We start from the raw sequence: 12953 nt of genomic DNA on the forward strand, positions 1-12953 counted from the left end.
TGGTGGCTTCTTTACCACTAGCGCCACCTGGGAAGCCCAAAACCTTTGACTGTCTTCAGTTCAGTTCAGTCACTCAGTCATGTCCGACTCTGTGACCACACAGACTGTAGCACGCCAGGATTTCCTGCCCATCACCAACTCCCAGAGCTTGCTCAACCTCATGTCCATCGAATGTGATGCTATCTAATCATCTCATCCTCTGCCTTCCCCTTCTCCTCCCGCCTTCAATCTTTCCCAGCATCAGAGTCATGTCCAATGAGTCAGTTCTTCACATCAGGTGGCCAAAGTATTGGAGCTTCAGCTTTAGCATCAGTCCTTGCAATGAATATTCAGGACTGATCTCCTTTAGAATGGGCTTGTTGGCTTTCCTTGCAGTCCAAGGGACTCTCAAGAGTCTTCTCCAACACCGCAGTGCAAAAGTATCAATTCTTTGGTGCTCAGCTTTCTTTATGGTCTAACTCTCACAACCATACATGACTACTGGAAAAACCATAGCCTTGACTAGACAGACCTTTGTTGGCAAAGTAATGTCTCTGCTGGTTAATATGCTGTCTAGATTGGTCATAACTTTGTGACCCTATGGACTGTAGCCCGCCAGGCTTCTCTCTCCATGGGGTTTCCCAGGCAAAAATACTGGAGTGGGTTTCCCTATCCTTCGCCAGGGAATCTTCTCGACCCAGAGATAGAATCTCTGTCTCCTGTATTGCAGGTTAGACGTTAAAACACACCGGTTCGATCCCTGGGTCAGAAAGATCCCCTGGAGAAGGGAATGGCAATCCACTCTAGTATTCTTGCCTGGAAAATCCCACGGACAGAGGAGCCTGGCGGGCTGCAGTCCACAGGGCTGCACACGACTGAAGCAGCTTAGCACGGCACGACATAGTCAACGAAGCAGAAGTAGATATTTTTCTGGAATTCCCTTGCTTTTTCTGTGATATAACAGATTTTGGCAATTTGATCGCTGGTTCCTCTGCCTTTTATAAATCCAGCTTTTACATCTAGAAGTTCTCAGTTCACGTACTGTTGAAGCCAGTCTTAAAGGCTCTTGAGCATTACTTTGCTAGCATGTGAAATGAATGCAGTTGTATGATAGTTTGTGGAGGCATTCCCATTAGGGCTGGGAAGTGATAGTATTTTAACTCTGTACTTCTTCATTTATCAGCTGGGATATTCACAAAGAAAACTGATCCCTCATTGGGTGTTTGGTTACCTTGAGATGCAGTTTGTATGCAAGGCCAGGAAGATAACTGATTTTCTCCCATCATCCAACAGGTTTGAAAATTATGAGTTGGTCCTTCAGGGCCCTACACTACCACCGCTCTGGGTCTTTAAGTAGCATCATGTATTCGTGGTTTGGGTATCGTAACACGTTGCTGCTGTTATTCCTTTCGATGCTCAGTGGCCCACATGTGGCTCCTGGCTCCTGTCCACAGGGGTCTGGGCCACACCTTTGCTTTCTGGCCCTCTTCATTTCCTGATCCATGCCCGAGTGCCCAGCCACCTCCCTGCCTTTGAACATGTGGCTAGGGTATAAAATCCATTGTAGTGTCTGTTTTCTGGTTCTGGCATTGGCAGTAGCTGTACATCGGCCCCGGTGACTGGCATTCTCCTCTGCTTGCTGGCAAGTCTGCTGGACCCGACCCAAGACACTGTTCTTGTGGAGTGCTTCCTGCCTGTGCTTTGTCCTAGGCAAGGTCAGACTCTGGACACCCTGTTGTTCCCTCCACGCATCTCCACCGTAGGCTGGTGGGGGCTGCCCTCCTGCTGAGGGTTGGGTCATTTGGCCTGGAGCCTGGCCCACAAGGGCTCCTGGGCTGGTGGGACATGCCCCCCCCTGTCATGACCTCCCAGAACATCTGTCTCGGTACCTCTCAGAGCTTCTGTGCATCCCCAGACAGCTTCCTCCATGTACATCCCTATCAGGGCTCAGCCCAGGACTCAGGCTCTCCACCCAGCTCTGGAGCACCCCTCTGCAAGGCCCTCCTCTCCTGTGCCCTCCCCACAGCCTCGGCACCCTGGCCTCCGAACCGTGGCTTGACCCATTTGTCCATTTCTTGGGTCACGGCCTGCACTGCCTGGTGTGGCCCAGTTTTTAGTTGTCTTTGGTGGGGGGGGGGGGGGTGAACTCAGTCCCTCCACACACATGCTGACCTCAGGAATCAAGGTGGGAGGTTGTCTCTACCTGCTTGTCATAGAGCCTTGGGGTCAGTGTTGGCCACCTGACTGTTGCTGGGCTGCTGCACCTCCCTGTGTTTTATGAGGAGTCCAGGGAGATCGAAGTCCCGTTGCTGCCACCATCTTCACAGATTTCTAGCCCAGACAAATACGTGGAACATGCAGTAACCCCCACAGTCTGGGTACCCTTTCCTCCTGCTTGGCCACCTTAATGCTGTGCCCTGGACACCATCCTGGAGGCAACCCCGTGATAGCATGCACAGGTGTCTGCACCCTTATTACAGATGCAAGAACCCCTGCGTAGAGGGTCAGTGGTTTATTAAGTACTTGGATCAATACCTATGGACTGTTCCAGCTTTTCTGTTATAAATTATATTGCAGTTAGCAGCCATGTTATATCTTTTGTACTTTGTATCTTTGGGACTTCCCAGGTGGCTCAGTGGGTAAAGAATCCCACTGCAATGCAGGAGACACAGATTCAATCTCTGAATCGGGAAGGTTCCCTAAAGAAGGACAGGGAAACCCACTCCAGTATTTTTGCCTGGGAAACCCCAAGGACAGAGAAGCCTGGCGGGTATAAGTCCATAGAGTCACAAAGAGTCGGACACCACCAAAGTGACTAAGCGTGTACACACACCGTATATCTTTAGGGTGTTTTCCTACCTGGGGACTCTCAGACAAAGGATGACGCCCACATCATTGTGCTGAATATTGTCAATCCCCTCTTTGTTGCCACCAACAATATCTGAGAGGAGAGTCTTGCCAACAAGATAAGTTGTCAAGTGCTGTGTTTCTGTTGCCAGATTGGTCAAGAGAGGCCTCAGGAGATATCTGAGCACAGGTCTGAGGGCAGGAGGAGCCCTGTGGTTGGCCAGAGTGCCACTCAGGCCTGGGAGCAGCTCAGCCATGGCCTTGAGGTGTGAGGGCCCAGCATGTCCCGGAGGGCCAAGGAGGCCAGGCCAGAGTCAAGGCAGGACCCAGGCCCGAGGCAGGGCCTCTGGGAACTGGAGCAGTGATTGCGGCTGAGGGGATGCCTGGTGCACTCTGACCTAGACGCTGAGGGTCAGCTCGTTGGCTGCTCTGTCCAGGAAAGACTAGGGGTGGTGGGGTATGGCAGCCACCTAGACAGGACAGGTAGGCCCAGGCCAGGAGCTGCGGAGGCTGAGAGCCACGGCTGCATCAGGCACATGTGCAGACACAGCTGAGAGGACCTCCTTATGAGCCAGATGTGGGGAAACAGCACCGGAGGAGTCAGGTATGAGCCCAGATGCTTGTGTGCCAGTAGCAGAAAGGATGGAGCCCTGCTGGCCAAGATGGGGAAACTCGCCACCTGCAGTCACCGAGGGACACGGTGGCACACAAGCCCAGGAGGGTCACTCGCATCGGGACAGAGCTCAAGAGCACGGGGCAGAGTGAAAGCACTGACCGGTGTGGCTGCAGAGAGAGGAGACGAGGATGGCCAGGGTCCGAGAAGGTGCCAGTTAGAGGGCAGAACACGGGACAGCCAGCCGAGGGACTGAGCTTCCAGGAGAGCAGCATGGCGGGTCAGAGGTGATGGCAGACGCAGCTCACAGAACCTGGGGTGACCTGGGCCAGAGTGTTTTTCTGGTGGAGGGCAGAAGCCTGCAGGGTTAAGAGACCAAACAGGAAGGGAAATTGGGTGGGCCAGTGTAGACGGCTCTCCTGAGGAGTCATGTTACAAAGATAAGCAGAGAAGCACACGTCAAGAGAGCCCATGTCATTCTGTCCTGTTGTTCAGACAGATGGCCTCACTGGAATGGTCCATCAGGGAAGAGGACATTGAAAAGGAGGGGAGCGGGCAGTGGGGGGCCCGGGTGGGTGTGGAGGATGGGTGTCTCTGGGGGTGGCTGGGAGGCAGAGGAGAGAGGACCGCTCACCTCTGGGGAAAGAGGAGACATGGGCGAGGTGGAATGGGGGTCTCTTCTCTCTGCTTGTGTCCTGACTTCTGGTTCCTTCTTTCTATTCTGCTCTGTTGAGGTATAACCACACAGTGTAACCCACACACATCAGTGAGCTGTGACCTATGTGCACACTCAGGAGCTTATCACCACCATCAACACAACACACAGGTCCATCACTCTAGGTGTCCTCAGGCCCCGTGACCTCTGCTCTTGTGCTTTGGCTCTGAGTGAGGCCCCTGTTTGGGGCAGAGGAGGGACATTCTGCAGCTATATGTGTTACGAGAGTTACCATTTCATGTTGAGACTAGATTTGGGTCCCAAAGAAAGAAGCAGAAGGCCAGTCCTGAGGTGATACACCAACTGGCAAAGTCGATGGCCTTGGAACAGGGTGGAGTAGGGGAGCTGCAGCAGATTCTGAGGGGTCCACTGACACATGTGGGGGTGGCAGGAAGAAGCCCACCTGCGATGGGGCTGTGGGAAGGTCAGGAGTGGCCCTTCTGCCATCAGAGCCTGAGCTTCTCAGATATTGCAGCAGAGATGTGCTGGGCAGCTAGGCACCGGAGCTCAGGGTTCAGGTCAAGGTCTGGGCTATTGTCATCAAGGAGGCTACCCTGGAGAACAGGTGGGCAGTCCAGAGGCCTGGTCTGCACCCTCAGCAAGACACCCCAGGCCTAGAACAAATTTGGAACTGTTGCTGTGCCTCACACGCCTGTTACTGGCCCTCCCTGACTTGCAGACAGGTGACCACAGTGTCAGAGGGCTGTCAGATGACTTGTTGGAGTCACCTCCCCTAAGTCCAGGGCTGACCCCAGTCTGCTGTCCCCTGGGCCTCCTCTTCCAACCTGGGTCAACTGAACTCCCATTTCTTGGAAAACAGAAGCATCTAGAATAGACCATGCATTGGGGCAGGGTGTGGACCACCCCCATGTGAAGCGCTGCCAAATGCCCCCACATCTAGTCCCCAGTCCTAGGTGGGGACTGGGGTTCATAGAGCATGTCACTCTGCCCTCGTACCCAGTCACCACCACTGAGGTACCACACTGTCTTCTCACGCACTGAGTCCTGATCCCCTCGAACCCAGTCACCACCACTGAGGTACCACATTGTCTTCTCCACACAGCATGGTCACATTTCCCTTGTATCCAGTCACTAACACTAAGGTAGTAAACTGTCTCCTCCTCACACTTCGTGGTCACTCTCCCCTTCTATCCAGTCACCACCACGGAGGAAGTAAACTGTCTTCTCCTCATGCAGAATGGTCACTCTCCTCTTCTACCCAGCCACCACCACTGAGGTAGTAAACTCCCTTCTCCTCACACTTCGTGGTCACTGTCCCCTTGTACCCAGTCACCACTGAGGTGGTACGCTGTCTTCTGCACACACAGCGTGGTCTCTCCACCCTTGTACCCAATCACCGCCACCAAGGTAGTAAATGGTTTTCTCCTCCTGCAGCGTGGTCACTGTCCCCTTGTACCCAGTCACCACCACTGAGGCAGTAAACTGTCTTTTCCTTCTGGCACCCGAACTCCATTCGTGGCTTCAGTCTATAGCCTTGAAAATTTGTCTTTCTTTGCCCTCTTCCGTTAAGCAATGCTTTCCCCAACAATGTGCCCACACTGCACTGGCCACGGCCGCAGAGCTGCCTCACCACCCTCATCCCGTCACCAACCAAATCACAACACTCACTTGTGGGGGCCTCCTCCTCAGTCTGCCAGACCCCCTAAAAGGGTTCTTTCTCACTGACTCCTCCTGGACTCCCTAGTATCTCCACTGGGAGGGCTGCAGGGGGCTTGGCCCCTCGTCCTCACTCACTCCCTTAACCATCTCATCATCTCCGGACACTGCAAGCTCCTGCTGCACTCCCGTAGCCCCCAGCTTCAGGGCAGTCCCAGTTGGGGGTCAGGTGACATCACTTTCCCGAGATGGTCAGCAGCTGTCCATCCCTGCCTCCTCTCATGCCAGCTACCCCAGCAGTCCCACCCACCCTACAGCTCCCCACCTGGTGCAGCGCCCTGGCTCTCCCTTGCTCTGCCTCTCGCCCCAGCCCCGCCCCCACAGACATAGGGCAGCGGGAGGCCAACCCCAGGTAGAGAGCCGTCTGCTCAGACACTCCAGGAATCTCTCCATCTGACCTGATCTCCAACCTCTGTGTCCTCTAGCTTTCGCCTGGTCTCTGGAAAGCATTCTTCACACTTCCTCCCACCCCGGGGCCTGAGGTTGGCTGGACTCTCCACGTGCTAGCCGCCCCCAACCGGTTACGTGCAGGGCTCGCTGCTCCTCACGACCCTTACGTGCCGGTTCACTCTAAGGTAACCATCTCCGGACATCCGCTGCCTGCCCCAATCGGCTTGTTTCCCACAGGACACCACATTTACGCTGTCCTTTGTGATTTTCTCCCCCCACTGCAGTGTGGACCCCACGAGGGCGTGGACGTCATGATCACTGCTTTACAGCTCCAGGGCAGGGCCTGCAGAAAGGCGGACCCATGGACGGGTGGCGGGGTCAGCCTTGCCCAGAGGCAGCAGGGTTTCTGTCTGTCCGCGGCGCCCCCGTTGCTGCCTGAAGCTGATTCCCAAGAAAACAAGAATGCCAGGACGAGACTGCCTCCCTCGGAGGAAACCCCAGGTCTGGGGGCGGGGTCCTAACGCCAGCTGCCTGCAGGACCTGGGGTTCCGTAAGCCGCGCCTCCGCCCCGCGCTGCGCCCGCCGGCCCCGCCCCGCCCTCGACCCGGCCCCGCCCTCGGCCCCGCCCCGCCCCGCCCCTCACCGGCCCTCCCAGGCCCCGCCCCCACGCCCCTCAAGGCCCCGCCCCATCTCTGGCCCCGCCTCCCCAGCCTCTGGAGAGTCCCACGCACCCGGCTTGGTCTCTGCCTGGAGCCCGGCCCCGAGGCTCCCTCTGAACCCGCCCTCCGTCCCCACCCACAGCCTCTCACCACGCCCGCGTCCTGGGTTCCGCGGCCGGCAACCCTCTCCTCTTCAGGCCCCAGAGCCTCCCCAGCCCGGACGCGCCTGCGCCCTCTGGCTCCGCCCTGTCCCCGCCCTCGGACCGCCCCCTCCAGGCCCCGCCCCTGCCCCGGCCGCCGGGTGGGAGCCGGGCCGCGCAACGCGCATGCTCCAGGCGCGGCGCCCCCGACTCTGCGGTCGGCTCCGCTCGGGCATTTCCGCCTCTTTGTTTTAAACTCCGGACGGGTTTTTTTCTCCGGCTCTTGGGGGGGACCCGGAGGGAGCGGCGCCCCCTCCCCCTGCCCGCGCTGCCCCCGCGTGCGCCCAGCTCGCCCGCAGCTGAGACGGCAGGTCAGTGAGTCCGCGCCCCGCCTGGCCTGGCCCGTGGCGCCCGCTCCACAGGCCGCGGCCTCGGCCCGTGTCCGGGCCCGGAAGGCTCCGAACCCCGGCCCGAGCCCCTGCACCCTCGTCGGCCCGGCCTGCGGCGCCCCGTCTCTGCTCGGTAGGCCCAGGCCCGGGCCGGACCCACGGGGGCCGGACCTAGGGCACGGCCCGACCTCGGGACGGGTCTTCGGGGAGCGACCGGGGATGACTGGATCCCAGGACCGGCCACTGAGGGGGACCAGACCCCTGGACAGGTCACCAGGGAGGGACCAGGGAGGACCGGACTCCTGGACGGGCCACCGCAGAGGGGCCAGGGAGGACCAGACCCCAGGACGGGTCACCGGGGAGGGACCAGGGAGGACCGGACGGGCCACTGCAGAGGGTCTAACCCCAGGATGGGTCATCAGGGAGGACTGGACCTTAGGACCCACTGAGAAAAGACTAGGAAGTACTGGACGCCAAGACAGATCTCCTAAGAGAGCCCAACCCCAATGTGGGTCATGGAGGAGGGCTGGGACCTTAAGACTCAATAAGAATCAGCTGGACCCCGAGACAGGTCACCGAGGATGGCCAGGACTTAGGAACAGTTGGGACTGGGACAAGTCACTGAGGAGCTCGCTTCAGCAGCACATATACTAAAATAGGATGGGTCACCTGGGGGCGGTCTGGACCCCAGGACTGGCCCATGGAAAGATCAGGGCTTGAGTAAACCCACTAGAGAGGACTGAGACCCCAGGACTGGTCTCCAGTAGGGCACAGGATTCCTGTGAGCACTTCTGGGACCCGGGGACAGCCCGTCCTTCCCAGGAGCCCGGACCCTGGGGCTGTGCCACGTGGAGGGCTCTGTCTTGTGACAGGCTGCAGGGATGACCCAGGTAGGTCGTGAAGGAGAGTTGGACGCTGGGCAGTCCTGAAGAAGGCTGGGTCTCAGACAGGACCGGGACTGTGATGAGAGCTGAAACTTGGAGACAGGCCCCCAGGAAGGCTGCGACTCTTGAATGAGTCACTGAGAAGCACCCAGGCCTCAAGGGTGGTCTCTGAGGAGTGCTGGGACCCCAGGTTGGACCCCCAGGGGCCTGGGCCCTGGGGCAGTTTCCAGAGTGCCCGGAATCCACTCAGCTCACTCAGCTGGACCCCACCTGCTATATAAAGGTCTGGAGCATCAGGGATCCTGGGCATGTAAGCCCCACAGGTGCAAACCAGCCCTCTCTGTGAGGCCCCTGAGCACCTGGGCCCTACAAACCTTCTGACCTTCAGCAGTTGCTGCCTGGACTGGTCCCTGGGGTTAGAGTGGGTTGAGACTGATGGAGCCCCTACTCCACACTGGCTCCGTGCCCCGAGCCAGCAGGGTGCCCCTCGCTAGACCCAGGAAGCTGTCGCCTACCCTGTTCTCCCAGTCTCTGCTCCAGGGCTGTCATTTCCTTACCTGGACTCTGTGGTCAGTGTCAGGCACCTTCGATCACTTCTACCCTCCCCGCCCTCCGGTGATGTCACCAAAAGGGCCCCATTCTCTAGGGCTGGAGGTGTTTTCCGTGTCCAGGAATTTCCAGGAGGGATGGGATCCAAATGGCCATGTGGGTTGCGGGAAGGGTTTGGGGGCCATTGGTCCAGTGTTTGTCAGGTGAGCCATCAGGCACCTTTTCCAATCCAGGAAGAGACCCTGGGGTGGGGGCTCTGCTTCTCCAAAACATTACCATCTGACCTCACCCGGATCTTGCCCACAGTGTCCTTTACTTTGAAAGTAGGGATGGAGATGTGCTCCCTTTGGGCTGGGGAAAGGCTCCAGAGTGTCCAGTACATGAGGCTGCCCAGGTGGGCACTGTCTGCCTGGCGTGGGACCAGCGTGCAGTGCGTTCACTGTATGGACAAAAGGCAGGAGAACATTCAGAGAGGTTGCCCTGTGTTAGGATGGGGCGTGAGTCTAAAACCCAAGGGAGACGCTTGAATGATCAGTTCACTGTTTCATTTTGTGCCATAACTTCTCTTCTTGGTTACTTAGGAGAAACCCCCTTTGAATTTTCAGTGTAACATTTCATAGGACCTACTTTTAAATGGAGTCCATGAATAGTCCAGCCTAGAAACTTTTTATTTGTCAGACGTAACCATGCTTGGGACCTTCTTGCTCAGTGCTTGCTTCTGATTTTGTTCGTTTGTTTAAACATACACTTTACTTTTTAAGAAACTTAATTTTCTTTGAAGTTTTGGAAAAGACTTGTGAAACTGGGCATTCAAGTTTGATTAGGCTCTTTATTTTCTCATTTTTGGATTTTTGAAGGTATGATAGCGCTGGATGGTTATATTATTTATATATTATTGTCCTGCAGGTTACCCCAAAATGTAGTGTGCCTTAAAACCACATCAGTTATCTCAGTCTGAGGTCAGGAGTCTAGGCACAGCTTAGCTGTGTCCCCAGCCTCAAGAGTCTCACAAGGCTGCAGACAGGGTGCTGGCTGGGGCTGTGGTATCTGTCTGTAGGCTCAGCTGGAGGCATCTGCTTCCAGGCTGCTTGCTGGAGACATCCGTAGGGCAGCTCTAGGGAGCCAGTGACTGAATGGGAGAGTGAGCAGGCCACAGTGTTCATGACCTGATATTGGCTGGGATATCCCATCCCTTTTGCCATGTTCTTTGTTAGAACCCAGTTACCAGGCCCTGCCCATGCTTGAGCAGGAGGAACGCCACAGGTGATTCCTGGGAGGGGCTGGGGGCAGCCAGGCCATCCTAATGTCTGGCCTCCATTAGATGTTGGCTCCTGAGAAGTGCCCTGCAGGGTGAATGAACAGGACTGCGCAGAGCAGTGAGGTCAGCCCGAGGGTGCAGCAGCTCAGCTGTCTCTTGAGTTACACAGGTTGCTCTGATGTCACCACTGTGCTGATGGAGTGATGCTGGAGCTTGCGCATGATGGGAGAGAAGTTACAAGTAGGAAAGATGTTTAGGAGTTAGCCTAGAACACTTGCAGCAGACCATAAGCCCCCGCCCCACACACAGTTAAATTGTAGGTATGTGTGTCAGAGATGTAGAGTTGTTTGAAGCTGCAAGTGCAGTGATTTTAGTTGTTTCTAGAACTTTGATTCCTGCCAGTTATTTTGCTCTGGGAATTATAAACTGATGTTTCTAAGACATTTTTGAAGTGTGAGGTCCAAGATGTTTTGCATATTTGACCCTCGAAGGGAAGAGTGCTCCAGGAACCTGTGTGCTGGGGCCTGGTTCTCAGCCCACATCTCCCCTCCTGGGTGCCTGGACCCTGGTACCTTGACTTCCTGGTGCCGGGACAGCGCTGCAGGACTGTGAGGGCTGTGAAGGGCACCCACGCGGGGCCCACTGCCCGTGACTGGTCACCACGTGGAGGGGGCGTCCTCTCCTGCCACCCTGCTCTCCGGACCCGCTAGGTTTCCACCTTGCTGGGGGTGAAGCAGGGTCCTTTCCAGTGATTACACTTACTTATTTGGGTTATAAACAAAGTTTGTGTTAGCCTATACTCTTACTGTTTAATTTACTGAATGACAGGATTTGTTATTTCATAGTTTTATTTGGTTAATGGTCAGAATCGAATTTGAAGTTGAAAGTTAATTTTCTTTTCTATTGCACTGTGTTGAGGTTTGAGGACAGTTTCTTACTACCTTTCTGATACTTGCTGTTGCAAAAATGCTGCACAATTTATTATGCTTCAAAAAATGGAACTGTTCTTCAGTTCTGCAAGTTGATAGTTTTTCACTGGTATTTTAAAGTGAGGTATTTTAAAAGTAACTAGACTGTCTTCAAGAACTAGTTATTAGGCTTATTTTATTTTTTTGAAGAGAACTTCTAATGCTTAGGTGAATTTAGAGAGTGGAGGTTAACAGGATTTTTTTTTTTCAAACGCATCAATATTTGCTGGACTTTGCCACACTAACAGCAAATTCCAGGTGTTTGACGCGAAAAAGCAAAGAGTAGGAAAGTGTCCACAGACCTCCGTGAAGTTCCTGGCCAACTTGTGGGTCCTCTGTGCATCTCGTGGCAGCCCAGCGGGTTTGGTTAGGGGGTCTTGTCAGCTGTTATGTTTGCTGATTCTCAGCAGGGCCTGGCGTGTAGAAGGTGCTCAGCTAGCTAAAAGCTGACCTGCTCCCTTCTACGGCCCTGTTCTGGAGCTGTTTTATGCATTAACGCCTTCCATGGATCACCCAGGACGACCTACTCGCCCGTGGCTGCCTGGTGAGGACACGCAGGCACGGGGCGCAGTCACAGGTGGTGAGGGACCGAGAAGGGTCAGCCTCTTCTGCTTTTAAGTGATTTAGTTTTACTTTAAAAAAAAAAAAATTACTTATTTACCTATGGCTATACTGGGTCTTTGTTGCTGTGCAGGCTGTTCTCTGGTTGTGAGCGGGGACTGCTCTCTAATAGTGGAGATTGAGGGCCCCTCTCCCGTCGTGGGGCACGGGGGCTGCTCTCCCGTCATGGGGCGCGGGCTTCTCAGTGCGGGGACCTCTCGTTGTGGAGCGTCATCTCTAGAGCACAGGCGCAGCAGTTGTGGCACACAGGCTTAGTTGCTCCAGGGCGTGTGGAATCCTCCTGGATCAAGGATCAAACCCATCTCTCCTGCGGTGGCAGGTAGATTCTTTACCACTGAGCCACCAGCAAAGCCCCTTTTAGTTTTTTACCAAAGTTTCTGAGGAAAAAAAAAAACACAGTGGAGAAAAAACGAATTAGACAATGAGCACCCTTCTACCCTAATCCTAGACTCAACAATTATGTGTGTTTTGCCATATTTGCTTATCCGTTTCTCTAAACACACATTTATTGTTGAATCGTCCGATGGCTCAGACGGCAAAGAATCCGCCTGCAATGCAGGAGACCTGGGTTCGATCCCTGGGTTGGGAAGATCCCCTGAAGGAGGGCATGGCAACCCACTCCAGTGTTTCTGGCCTGGAGAACCCCGTGGACAGAGGAGCCTGGTGGGCTGCAGTCCGTGGGGTCGCAGAGAGTCAGACATGATTGAGCGACTAAGCCCAGCACCCTGCTGCCCGAACCCAAGGCCCAGCGATTACGTGTGTTTCGCCACATATGCTTATTGGTTTCCCTAAACACACAGTTATTGTTGAATCATCTGAAGTAGCTGCAGACCATCTGCCTCGTTCCTTAGGTGATTCACAGCACATGACGCTGGTAAGAAGATGGTCTCCACATAACGCAATGTCGTGGTCACACTGAGAAGTGGACGCTCACTCCACGAACTGGCTCGTTTCCTGTCCGCTCTCAGCTCTCCCTGGGTGGCTCAGGAAGGTCTTGCTGAGTATTTCCGTCTGGGAGGCAGGTGACTCCCCACGTGGCACTGGGGTTCTCCCACCCTTTCGGGCTCCCCACAGCACAGACTTCTCCAGGCCATCCATCACTTGTGAGTTTTTCTGATTCCTCACTCAGGGTGCCGTCCACCTTTGTGTGTGTCCCCTGTTTACCCCGAGGGCAAAGTGGGGCTGAGCCCCTCCTGGGTTGAGAGATGCCTCACGGAGGCTGCTGTGCTGGCAGGCTGTGCGTCCCGCACTCAGCACTGCCGTC

At 55.4% G+C, this 12953-nt stretch overlaps 1 protein-coding gene across 4 annotated transcripts in view; it reads left to right on the forward strand.

The window, feature by feature from the left end:
• Window positions 1–7177: 7177 nt before the first annotated feature.
• PCGF3 (polycomb group ring finger 3) overlaps window positions 7178–12953 on the forward strand; it is a 52751-nt gene continuing 46975 nt past the window's right edge. For all 4 annotated transcript variants that reach the window (XM_061145311.1, XM_061145312.1, XM_061145313.1 and 1 more), the window contains exon 1: window positions 7178–7391. The gene's annotated coding sequence lies outside the window, so the exon portion shown is untranslated. The remainder of the gene's footprint in view (window positions 7392–12953) is intronic.

This window comes from Dama dama, chromosome 6 (genome assembly GCF_033118175.1).
Source record: "Dama dama isolate Ldn47 chromosome 6, ASM3311817v1, whole genome shotgun sequence".
Taxonomy (NCBI): Eukaryota; Metazoa; Chordata; class Mammalia; order Artiodactyla; family Cervidae; genus Dama; species Dama dama.